The sequence below is a fragment of the Pinus tabuliformis genome, chromosome J (genome assembly GCF_031772625.1).
Source record: "Pinus tabuliformis cultivar Carrire ecotype Pingquan chromosome J, CPIR1, whole genome shotgun sequence".
NCBI lineage: Eukaryota > Viridiplantae > Streptophyta > Pinopsida > Pinales > Pinaceae > Pinus > Pinus tabuliformis.
In genome coordinates, this window is record NC_142295.1 from 570,540,349 (window position 1) to 570,553,801 (window position 13,453).

At 33.7% G+C, this 13,453-nt stretch overlaps 1 pseudogene; it reads left to right on the forward strand.

Annotated features, from left to right (window-relative positions):
- Positions 1-7,671: 7,671 nt before the first annotated feature.
- On the forward strand, positions 7,672-8,679 carry LOC149228270 (dihydropyrimidine dehydrogenase (NADP(+)), chloroplastic pseudogene; annotated as a pseudogene).
- The last annotated feature ends 4,774 nt before the right edge of the window (positions 8,680-13,453 follow it).

The following is a 13,453-nucleotide window of genomic DNA, read 5'->3' on the forward strand; positions in this document are numbered from 1 at the left end:
ACTTTTCTTTCTAAGATGTTTTAGATTGTGAAATTTGGATGAGATAGAGAAGAAATATTTAGGTACCTATGGTAGAAATTTTAAAAGTATATATGAAAGATTGGATAAATGGCATGTTGTGCAAGTTTATTCTTGGGAAGAAACCAAAAGCAACAAGTGTTGGGAGAAGTAGACTTGATGAAGGACAAAGAAAAAAGTAGACCTTGTGAAGGAAACATCAACTAACTGACTTGGTGAAGGCATATGCAACAAGCAAATTTGGTGAAAGTATAAGCAACTAGACATTGTGAAGAAGCAAGAAGACTTAATGAAATGGGTTGGTGCCTATGAATATTCACAGTAGTGGGGATTAGTCTCTCCTATATGTTGGCACCTATAAAGTAACCAAGGGGATTGGTGTCTCTTATAGGTTGATGCCTACAAATCAGTAGAAGGGATTTGTGTCTCTAGTAGGTTGGTGCCTACAAAGAAAAAAAGGGGATTGGTGTCTCCTGTAGGTTGGTGCCTATAAAGCGGTAGATGGGATTGATGTCTCTTGTAGGTTGGTGCTTATAAAGAAACAATGGGGATTGGTGTCTCTTGTAGGTTATTGCCTACAAAGTAGCATAAGGGATCATTGTATCATGTTGTTGGTGCCTATAAAGCAACATATGGGATTGTTGTCTCTCATGGTTGGTGCCTACAAGATATTTCATATAAAAAAGTTTTGTGGTTTTATCCTATAGTTTTTTTCATATATATCATATGTTACTTGTTCAGATTGATGTTTTAATGGCTTTAATTATGTAAGAATTGTCATTATACTGATTCAACCCCCCTCTCAATATAATTTGAATCCAACACTTGTAGAGATGAAAAATGAGGACTCTACACAACATTGAACAAACTGCGATAGTGGAATACATGGGAAGAAATATTCCATGGATATATGTATCCATAAAGGATCAACATGTAGAACATCAATCCCAATGATTTAGGTGGAAGGTAAGATTATAAATCATATTGTTTCTATTTTGATTGATTTGAGAGTAAGTCATTGTTACAGTCATCCTATAATAGTGGATAGATTTCATTTGATGAGAAGGAAGCTTGAAAAGGTCATGGTTGGTTTAGCTAGCCACTAGAACTAAAAGAAAGGTCAACAAGATTCTCTTAGGCTATCTAGTAGATATAAATGGAGTGACTATAGATGCTAACCTCTATGTCATAACATTCATTTCTTATGGTATCCTATTTGGAACGGACTGGTTGGATAAGAATCATGATATCCTAGATTTCCATAATAAGAACTTCACTTGTCTTGACGAAGAAGGAAAACCAAGTATTATGAAAGGAATTCCAATACCCATTTTTATAAGGGATATTTTAGCCTTATAGCTAAAGATATGTTTTAGGAAAGGATGTCGATTATATATATATATATATATATATATATATATATATATATATATATATATATATATATATATATATATATATATATATATATCATGTGGAAGAACCACATAAGACCAATGGGCTAAAATTTGAATAATTTCTAGTGTTTTAGGAGTTTTGAGATGTATTTGAAGAAATACTAAGATTGCCACCAAAGCGGGATATAGACTTTTCTGTTGACCTAGTGCTTGGTACTACCCCGATATTAAAAAATCCTTATAGAATGTGCACCTCATAAGTAAAACAACTACAAATGCAACTAGAAGAGTTGTTTAAGAAAGGATACATGCACCCAAGCATCTCACGATGAGGAGCACTAGTTATGTTTGGGAAAAATAAGGATGGAACATTAAGGTTGTGTATTGACTTTAGATAATTGAATAAGGACACATTAAATAGTAAATAAACTTTAGGCAGAATTGATTATATCTTTAATCAGTTGAGAGAAACAAAGACATTTTCAAAGATACACCTAAGATCAAGGTATTACCAGGTGAGAATTAAGGAAGAAAACATTAGTAAGTATTTTTTTAGAACAAGTTATAGACATTATGAATTTTTAGTGGTGCCTTTTGGATTTATCAATGTACCAATTTCCTTTATGTGATTGATTTGTAGTGGCGCCTTTTGGTTTAACAATGTACCAAATATGTTTATGTACTTAATGAATGGTGTATTCATAAAATATTTGGATAAGTTTGTCATTGTGTTCTTGGATGTCATACTTATATTTTCTAAGTAAGAGGAAGAACATGAACATCACTTCAAATTGGTGTTACAGGAGGTAAGGGAGCACCAACTATATGCCAAGCTAAGAAAATATTATTTTGACCAAGAGTATATTCACTATTTCAGACACATCATTTCATAGGAAGGCATAACAATTGATCCATAGAAGATTGAAGCTATTAGAAGATGACCAACAACAAGGAATGTTTCAAAAGTTAGATCTTCGAATTTTATAGGTGATTTATTGAAGGTTTTTTATGGATATCTCATCCCATCACTTATCTACAAGTGAAGGAACTGAATTTGAATGGATAACAAAGCGTGAAGAAAGTTTTATGCTTTTAAAAGAGCTAATTACTAGTGCACCTATTTTAAAACTAAATGATCCAAATGAATATTTTGTGATAGGCACAAATGCATGAAAAGAGGGGTTTGTTGAAGTCCTTACTCAAAATAGGCATTCCATTAGCTATGAGTATGAAAAGCTTAAATAAATTGAGATAAATTATGCCAAGCAAGACTTTGATCTTGCTTCCATGGTACATGCCTTGGAAATGTGGAGTTATTACTTGATGGGGAACTAATTTGAATTGAGGAGAGACCATAATGGTTTGAAATATTTATTTCAACAACGGAATTTAAATGCTAGATAAATATGATGGCTGAAATTTGTAAGTGAGTATGACTTTGATATCAAGTATATCAACAGAAGGAGAATAAAATTGTTGATGCACTTAGAATAAGGGTACATGTCATGCATGCTATAGCCATCATAATTATAGGGAGAATTTTTAGAGGCTATTGCTACAAACCAACATTATCAATAACTAAAAGATGGATTACAATAAGAAGATGTACAATAGAAATTTAAAGATTATGAACTAGAGGAAGATAGAACATTTATGCATATGAATAGTGTATGTTCATAATTCCAAAGAATTGAGTAAGCTAGTGCTAAGGGAAATGTAAAGTGTTCCATATGTAGGACATCCTAGTCACTAGAAAATGATTGTATCAATAAGAAGTCAATAATATTGGTCAAGAATGAAAAAGAATGCAGTTGATTACATTGTCAGGTGTATGGAATGTCAAAAATAAAATGCTGAACATAGACGCTGAATAAGTTTGCTACAATTTTTTCCAATTCCTTAGTGGAATTGGGAAGTGGTAACCATTGATTTTATTACTAAGTTTCCTAGGGAAACAATATAACTTGATTCAATAACGGTGGTGGTGGATAAATAGACAAAGGTTTTCATTTTGTTCTAGTGAAACTAAGTCATAAAGCAACTAATATTGCACACACACACACAAGATAAATTGCTAGGTTGCATGTAACACATAAAGAAATTGTTTAGTTTATTTTAAGCTTTTGGAGAGGATTATTAATAGGATTTGGTACAAATTTGATTTTTAGCACAACATATCATTCATATATAGATGAGAAAACAAAGAGACTCAACCAAGTGATTGAGGACATGTTAACAATGTATGTGATGGATAAGCCATCCAAATGGGAAGATTATTTGCATTTGGTTGATTTTAGCTACAATAATGTGTATCAGACATCACTAAATATGAGCTTGTTTGAAGCTTTGTATGGATAAATTAAAATTAAATAGAATTTGAAAGTTGCACAAGATAAGAATAAAAATTATGTAGATAAAAACATGACATATAGGGAATATAAAGTGGGAGTGTATGTATTTTTTAAAGTGAAGCCAAAATTTTTTTCCTTGAAGTTGTACAATTATACTAAGTTGGTAGCTATTTTATGTAGTCCATTCGAAATATAAGACAGGATAGGACCAATTGCATACATGTCTGCATTTCCTACTTACATAAATGTGCATGATTCGTTTCATGTATCTTAGCTGAAAAGTATGGGCATGATCCTAACCATGTCATTCATTCGACTTTGATTTAGGTGGAGCTGGTAGGATGCATTTAAGTACAACCAATGTGTATACCAGATAGGAAAGTCATGGTGCTCTGGAACAAAGCTAGTGTGCAAGTAAGTTCTAATGGACTAGCTAAATAATTGAATAAGCAACATGGGAGCTTGGAGAAGCAATGTGGGAGGCATACCGAGAATTATTTTTTAATTCTACATTAAATTTTGTATATATAGAAATATGGGAGGCATGCCCACAATTATTTTTGAATTTTTGATAAAATTTTGTATATATACACTTGCATGGCGATGTGCACTAAGGACGGTGCCAAAATAAGGGGGAGGGAAATGTAATACCCTAATTTTGATCCATGAATGAATGATGCATGTTATATGATGAAAGGCTAGAGATTATAACAATGTAATAATTTATGAATATTATTAACAAAAATACATGACTGACCTTATATGGAAAAGGAAAGAAGTTATAGGGGGCTATGATTCCATGAGAGAGGGAGTAGCTAGAGAGGCTAAACAAAAGTTTATCATATTTTATTGAGTCCATATTTGAATTAGTTGAGAAATGGAATAAAAAGAACCTCTTGTTTGGGATGCCACGCAATGCATTGTGAGCATTCATATCATAACACTATTTTTGAATGGTTAGGAATTACTTGTTCATTCTTTATCTTGCTTCTTAAAGGGAATAATTATGCAGGAGAGAGCAATTGCTAGTTTGTTGTGCATTAAGATTGGTTATTATTGAGCATGTGAGGAATTCTAATTAGATGGATGCATTAGCATTGTTGATGAATTTCCATGACTGAGAATCTATAGAGCTTCCAACAATCATATTTCCTAACTAGTAGCATCGGAGCCTTGGAGGAAAATGGAATAAACAAGGGAATACATTGCAGGAGAAGGGAATTCCATTCCATGGATTGTGCATGCTAAAGGGAAAAGAGAGTTAGAAGTTGAGATGGCTATGTGACTCGTTAAGCAAACTACGACAACATGGGATTGTCATTTGATTGTGTAAATTGTGATAGCATGAGAGTATTGGATGTCTCTAAGGAACTAGATCCAGTCTAGGCAATGTTGAGTCTCAAAATTGTCTTCCATCTTCATCCATATTTCCATCATTTCATAATTATCTAGCCTAAAACCCTACATCAAGTAATCATCTTCATGATCATATGGGTTAGAATAATCATTTTCCAAAGTTATTTATTTTATGTATTTTTAAGTGAATTTATGATTAAAAACTAGGAAATTAACATGGTTTCATTTATATATATATGTGTGTGTGTGTGTTATGAGTTTTGTGACATGTGTAGGCTTATTTGGAGGTTCTATAAGGATCTTGCTTGGCCTCCCAAGCACAAATTCGAGTTTCAACTCAAGAGGTGGACCATATTCCAAGGAGAAAGATCATGGAGATCTTGATGTGTCATGGCATTTGTATCTAGTGTTTAGGGATAAGTTGAGCCAAGTATGGATCTAGTAGATATTTAAGGGATTTACATTTATTGAGAAGATATCCCTAATTCATGTATAAATAAGAGGAGTGTGCGTGTAATTTGGTATGAAGATTTTTGGATACTTTTGAGATAATTTGAAGAATCATTTCTACTATTCTATTTGTTGTTCATGCTGTGGATGCTTTATTAAGTTAGTTGTAGCTGAAGAGTTCTTCAGGTGTACAAGGCAAGATTGGAAGGCTCCCATACCAACATAAGTACACTTGAGTTAAATTTTGTATAAATTAGCATAGTTTTGATTTAGTATTTCTTGTTTTAGTTTTATGATTTAGTTACTTAAATGTGTTATGATTTCTGTATGGTTTTTGGATGATTTTGGTTTAAAATCTAATTTGCCTATGAAAGGAAAACCAAGGATTTAAGTTAAATTCTCTTTCTATCAAATTATGAATCATAAATAAAAATCATCATTTTGCATTTCTTGAATTGTTTCTTGAATTCCAGTTTATGATTTGATGCAATGGTAATGTTGTTGGAGTAGAATTGTGATGAAGGACAACCAGGACCTCCTAAGTTAGGAGCCTCTTCTCTTTCTTTCTACACATCACAAACTGTTTCTCTTTAGTTTCTCTTCTTGAGGACAGTACTACGGGGAAGGACAACCAAGACATCCTAAGTTAGGAGCCTCTTCCTTCGCTTATTGCATCTTGAAACAAAGACTTTTTAGTTTCTTCAAACTTAGAATTTATTTGTAATATGCATTTCCTTTAACCTTTGAGCCTTGCCTTCCGAAATTGACTTTACCTGAAATCCATATACTTTGGGCGTGCTTACAAGTCTTACCCTGACATTTTTGGCGCCGTTTCTAGGGAAACACACTCAGATAGAGTTGGTTAGGAAGATTGTTCAGAAAACATATATATATATATATATATATATATATATATATATCATAAAAACAAAAACACATTTCATTATGGTTATTCATGCTTAGATATAGAAATTAGAAAGGTAGATCCCCAAAACAAAACCCCCAACCACTAATAAAAACTCACTAACTACAAAATCCATTTGCAAAACAAAGATCTACAAAACATGATGTTAAAGAAGTCATTTGGAGAAGGAGGGTATGCCACCACAAGGATCTTGTTAAATCCTTGTCGACAATTTAGAATGGTCACTAGGGATGAATCCTCATTTCAAAAGATAGAAGAGGAACAAAGCATCCATGAAGAGGATCCAAAAGAAGAGAACCTAGAAGCTTCTTCTAGTTATCTTTATAAGGATATCAATGAGTTATGGATCACACGTGATGAAGTTCAAATAATAAATCTAGAAATTCAAGAATATCTAGCATATGATCCCTTGTGCATTCATGATTTTGAACACATTCCACAAGAAGAACTTTGTGATATGGCAATTAAGGAGGACCAAACAAACAAAGATCATTTCAAAACTTGGTTTCAAGTAGTCATTAGACCACAACATCACTCCATTTTTCAACATTCTTTAGCATCAGATCTTTATGATCAACTAATTTTTCAAGTCCAAGTATTCATTAAGGTTTATTTTTCAAACTTGGATATGAGTTTACTCATCTTGTTACGAAAATGGATGCATTGGACATTATCTTATACTTAAGTGTGTTCCATTTTTTGTGATTTTTATGATAAATTTGCAATTTTGTGGCGTAGTAAGAAGAACTCATTTTCCAACCTGACAAAAAGATTTTCAATAAAAAAAAATCATGTTTATAAAGAAGGAAAATGTGAAATTTTGAAATGCAAAATCAATTCTTTTCACTCTGTTCTAATTTCCAGATTTTAATGTGTAAAAGAACTCACGGAAAATTGATAAGTAGGCTCTCGTGCGACCTGGAAGAATTTTCTTTGAATGCGTTAGCTTAAAATTGAAATTCAAAATTCATCACAAAAGAAAGAAAAAAATATTGCTTTGAATTTGATCTAATTTGTTGGATATCTGGTGCATCAATAAATCACATGATTCCCATTATGATTTGTTTTTGCGAAGCTATAGAAAGGGCTTGTTTCTGAAACCGAACCTGATTTGATTCATATCACATGCATCCATCACGATCCAACTCCTGGAGAACTTTCTCCTATAAGAACTATGGCTGGGAAAAATATTGAAGTTATCAGTGACCGTCCACTTGCGACCATGTTGAAAGAATTCAAACAGTTGAAGAAAGAATATCCTGATAGGATTCTCATTGCTTCCATTATGGAGGAGTATGATAGAGCTGCTTGGCAGGAGCTTATAGAACGAGTAGAAGAAATTGGAGTTGATGCATTTGAGATTAACTTCTCCTGTCCTCATGGGATGCCTGAGCGCAAGATGGGTGTTGCAGTCGGAAAAGATTGTGCTTTATTGGAGGAGGTTTGTGGTTGGGTAAATGAGAAAGCAACAATCCCAGTTTGGGCAAAGATGACTCCAAACGTGACAGAGATTGTTGAGCCAGTGAGAGTGGAATTGAGGGTAAGAAGTGAAGGAATTGTGGCTATTAACACAATTAAGAGCGTAATGAGAATCAATGTTGACACATTATGGCCTGAACCTTGTGTAGAGGGTTATTCAACCTCGGGTGGATATTCTTCAAAAGTTGTGCATCCAATTTCTCTTGCAAAAGTAATGTCTATTGCACAGATGATGAAGTCCGAGTTTCCTGATCCAACGTTATCACTTTCTAGCATAGGAGGAGTTGAAAATGGAGGTCATGCTGCTGAGTTTATACTACTTGGAGCAAACACTGTTCAGGTCTGCACTGGGGTCAATCTTCCACAATTGAGAATCAAAAGAGGACCTACTGGACAATGTGTGTGTCTGGTTGATGCCGAAGGCAATCACACCATGCATCCAAATGTTTATCCAGATGGCCATGTTTTCATTTCCATTCTTCATGCACCTAGGGATGATCCAAATGGCTATGAGTTTGCTAGAATCCAGACTTACCTGTGTAATCCCACTCATCCTCATCCATGCTTGGCGGTGGACATGAAAGATCCAACAACTCTATTTAGCAAATCTTTAAGTGGATTTCGGCTAGATCTGGCCTGTAGGCACATATTTCTCCCTAATTGTGCAATCCATATGTCACAGTTGCCGAATTCATATAAATAACCGAGCCTGTGGAAAATAAAAAGATATCTAGAATCTTGAAGGAAAAGTTCTGGCAGAGAGGCAGATTTGTGCGCACCAAATTACTGTTATCGGTGTGCTAATGCGCTTGCCTATCCATACACGTGGCAAGATGCATGAGTCAATGCTGCCCAGTCATATAAATCGAAGGAAAATCCTACACAGAAGGCAGTTAGTTATGTTGCTCTTTGGACTACTTTTGCAGAACAATAGAGCGCTGGAGTCAGCACCATTTGCAGTTTTTGTTGGGTCAGCATCCTCCAGGCAGAAGTGCAATTCAACTTACTAAATGCATCAGAATTTAGATGTTGTATGTGGTTGGGCATCATTCAAAGCCAATCTCGTATGGAGGCTACGGAAAACAACCATTCAGAAGGGACAAAATTATCAGATAATGGGAAAAAAAAGACTAAAAGGGATAATCATTTTCAGAATTCTTCTAGCAAGTTTGCCAAAAGTGAAAGCAAATTTCTCTCATCTTCAAAGTGTCGAGATATCAATATCTGTGCTCAATGCTTTGATAATTCAAACCAAGGGCAATGCCAGATTTCCCATTCCAGGACAAAGATGATGAAAGTGTTGATAAAGAAGGGCGAGGTTAAAGAAGTTTAGTTAGTTTTTGATGGCTTGGTGGGTGAGGGCCATAGGCCCTCTCTAGTTACTTTTACAACCCTTGTACGTGTTTTTACTACCCAAAAATGTTACAAGTAGCTAAAATCAGTTATGTCTCGGATAACAGAGTATGGAATGAAGCCAGGTGTTATTCTTTACAATGCCATTCTCAATGGTTTCTGCCAATCTAGGGAGATTGACAAAGTAATGGAATTTTTTAGGAAAATGAAACAAAGTGTCTGCTCACCAACAACAAGCACATTCAATAACATAATCAAAGGGTATGATATTCTGGGACAGCTTGAGGAGGCCATCATGGTGTTAAAGTTGATGCATGAAACAAATATAAAGCCCAATATTAGGACTTATAATATACTTATAAATGCTTGGTGTGCGAAGAACAACTTGACAGAAGCACGAAAAATAATGAGCGAGATGAGAGCTTCTGATGTTGTCTCTTATAATACATTAGCTAAGGCTTACGCACAAAGTGGAGAAGCATATAAGGCAGAAGAGTTGGTCATAGATATGCAAAATGAATATCTGAGGCCAAATGAGTGCACTTGTGGCATTGTTATCAGTCGTTATTGAAAAGAAGGCATAATGGATGATGCACTTAGAGTATTATATAGGATGAAAGATCTGGAGGTGCCTCCAAATTTGGTTGCTTTCAATACTCTAGTCAAAGGATATACATACAGGCTAGATTTTTCTCTTATTGATGAGGTTAAAATTCAAGTTCAAATTTTATAACCAACGCAGTGGACATTTTCATGGGCATAAAAACGTTTTTCACTTCAACACATCATATTTCGATTGATTATGGTCAACCTTTTCTCCCAGATTCGATCTTGAGCAAATCGACTAATGAAAATGCTTCAACACATTTCACTTTTCACCACCGAATATAACCAATGCTTTTCAACATGTTTCACGCATGAAAATGAGGCCAGAAAAGCCACGTTCTTATCTTTCACATTCTTCATGGCAAATTTTTTATAAATTTCGATGTTATGTGTTTTTTTTGTATTTTGAGTGAAGTGTTGTTGTTTACACATGTTTTATGTTTTAGTGTTTTATATGTTATGTTTTTGTTTGTACATATGTTTCAATGTTTTATGTTTTTTTTTTAATGTTATATATATATATATTTTAATTTTGTAAATATTTCATTAATTTTTGTATTGTATGTTTTATTGTTATTTTCCAAGAAAATTGCCATGAAAGATTGTCATAAAAATTGATGTGAAATTCATTGACATTTAGCAAATTGAGAAAAGAGTTGTTGTGATGGTTCACTCAAACACACCCGTCGAAGCAAGAAACAGAAGAAAGAATCAGAAAACATAAGACAAAAGCAATTGAATAAAGGCACAATAGCTCACTTAACTAAACTTAATTGCAAATTGAATTTTGTTAAGGTTGAATTTTTGCATTGTCAAAATCATGGTCAAAATTTATTATTGGTTTTGTCTAATGTTATGTTTTCAAGCATGATGCAGGGAAGAAGAAGAACTATAAAGGGTGCTTTATCTGCAGGGTTGATTGATGAATTTTTGACCGAAGATTGTTTTGCAGGAATCATTAAGCATTTGAAAAATAATATTTCTTTATCTTTATGAAATGCTATGGTTCAAACATAAATTGAGGAAATTGTGCATATCGTCATTTTTTTAGAAATTGGATTTATTATCGCAATTGTGAAATTGGACTAACCATGATAATTTGAAACGAAGACACGTCATGAACCTGTTTTACTAGCATTAATTATGAAAAAAAAATTACGCATGTACTGAGAGAAATTGATCACTTCTCTTTGAACACAATTATGTTTTATTGCAATATTAGTGCCATGCTTGTTTTCAGGTTCCAGGACAATCGGAGAATTAAAGGAAGCCAATTTATGCATGATTGGTTTTCTACGACCAATTTAAAAAAAAACATGAACCACTTAAATCCATTTCTATCATCCATAAATGCCATCATTTTTCATCTCCAAACACACAAACTATTCAAGCATTTTCACTAAACATCATCGTCACCATTTTCCTTGCAAGTGTCGCATGTTTCCTTTACATTTTCCATTCACATTTTTCATAATTTCCATTCATTTTCATTAACCCATTAATAAAAACATTCAGCTTGCTTACATGTTGATTTGTCCTTTTGCTTTTCGTTCACTTGTTTACCCTCTTGCCATTTTCCTTTCCATTAAATAAATCTCGCTCGATGCAAATTTTCCATCTATGGTCCTTCAAAATCATTATTGGGGGATTCATTAATGCCTCCCTTCTAACAAGTCTTGGCCTATTGACATCAACACATTATCTAGGTTCACGGCTAGAGTTCTTATTAGTACCTTGAGGCTTGTATGCATTAATGACAAGTTCTCACGTTGATAATCATGGGAATACATCAATGTCCCTTGATCGTTGGATCTTGCAAGTGGCTCGACATCAACTCATCTATTCGCACTTCACAAGATGTACTTAGGTACCTTGGCACTCGTTGACATTAATGACGAGTTTGCCTCGCATTGGTTAACGACATTCATTAATGGCCAGTAATCCAATGACTTCTCTTCATGCTCGACATCAACACATTTATTCGCATGACTAGAATTGTACCATCGGGTTTTGTAACGATTGAAGACTACATCATTTCAGCAGTTTGCAGCAGGAATCAATTTGTAACAACAACAATAAAGATCACAATATTGTCATCAACACAAAGAGAACAAAGAATCAAATCAAATTCCTTTGTTTACATACTCCATGATCCAACATCAGCAACCACACTCTTCAGTAAACACAACTCATCCACATTGAAGGTAAGTGAAGGTATGTTGTTTTCTAATTTTTAGTCATGCAATTCCTTAAAATGCTAAAATAGTAATTTTGGAAAATTCCTCACTCCCTTTCTCATATTGTCATAAACTGAAAAACACCTTTAGTTGGGGGGAAGGGACATCAATTCATATTCACATTTCATACATCATCACACATTTTCATTTCATTCCAACTCACATATTCTTCCCAATCAACTATTGTTGCAGTATGATTCCAAAAGATTATATGCTTTGCTAATTATCAATGTTTTCATGTAATTTGATGCAACAAAAAATAAAAAATAATAAAAAGTATTGTTACACAAGAACCAATGCTAAAAAATTTCGGTTGTCACACAAGAACCAACCATAAAAAATATATGTTGCAATCAAATGTATTACACTTTGCAAAACAGAATATGATAACGCAAAGGTCACAGAGAATCCATACAAGCAAAAGCTCATAACGAAGAAAAGCATTTCAAAAAGATCAACTTATGGATAAATGAATCAATGCAATAGTTGCATGAGGACATGCAACAACTTCAGTTGGGGGGTATGTTGAGTCTCAAAATTATCTTCCATCTTCATCCATATTTCCATCATTTCATAACCATTTAGCCCTCATTTCATAATTATCTAGCCTAAAACCCTACATCAAGTAATCATCTTCATGATCATATGGGTTAGAATAATCATTTTCCAAAGTTATTTATTTTATGTATTTTTAAGTGAATTTATGATTAAAAACTAGGAAATTAACATGGTTTCATTTATATATATATATGTGTGTGTGTGTTATGAGTTTTGTGACATGTGTAGGCTTATTTGGAGGTTCTAGAAGGATCTTACTTGGCCTCCCAAGCACAAATTTGAATTTCAACTCAAGAGGTGGACCATATTCCAAGGAGAAAGATCATGGAGATCTTGATGTGTCATGGGATTTGTATCTAGTATTTAGGGATAAGTTGAGACAAGTATGGATCTAGTAGATATTTAAGGGATTTACATTTATTGAGAAGATATCCCTAATTCATGTATAAATAAGAGGAGTGTGTGTGTAATTTGGTATGAAGATTATTGGAGACTTTTGAGATAATTTGAAGAATCATTTCTACTGTTCTATTTGTTGTTCATGCTGTGGATGCTTTATTAAGTTAGTTGTAGCTGAAGAGTCCTTCAGGTGTATAAGGAAAGGTTGGAGGCCCCCCATACCGAGCTAAGTACACTTTGGTTAAATTTTGTATAAATTAGCATAATTTTGATTCAATATTTCTTGTTTTAGTTTTATGATTCAGTTATTTAGATGTGTTATGA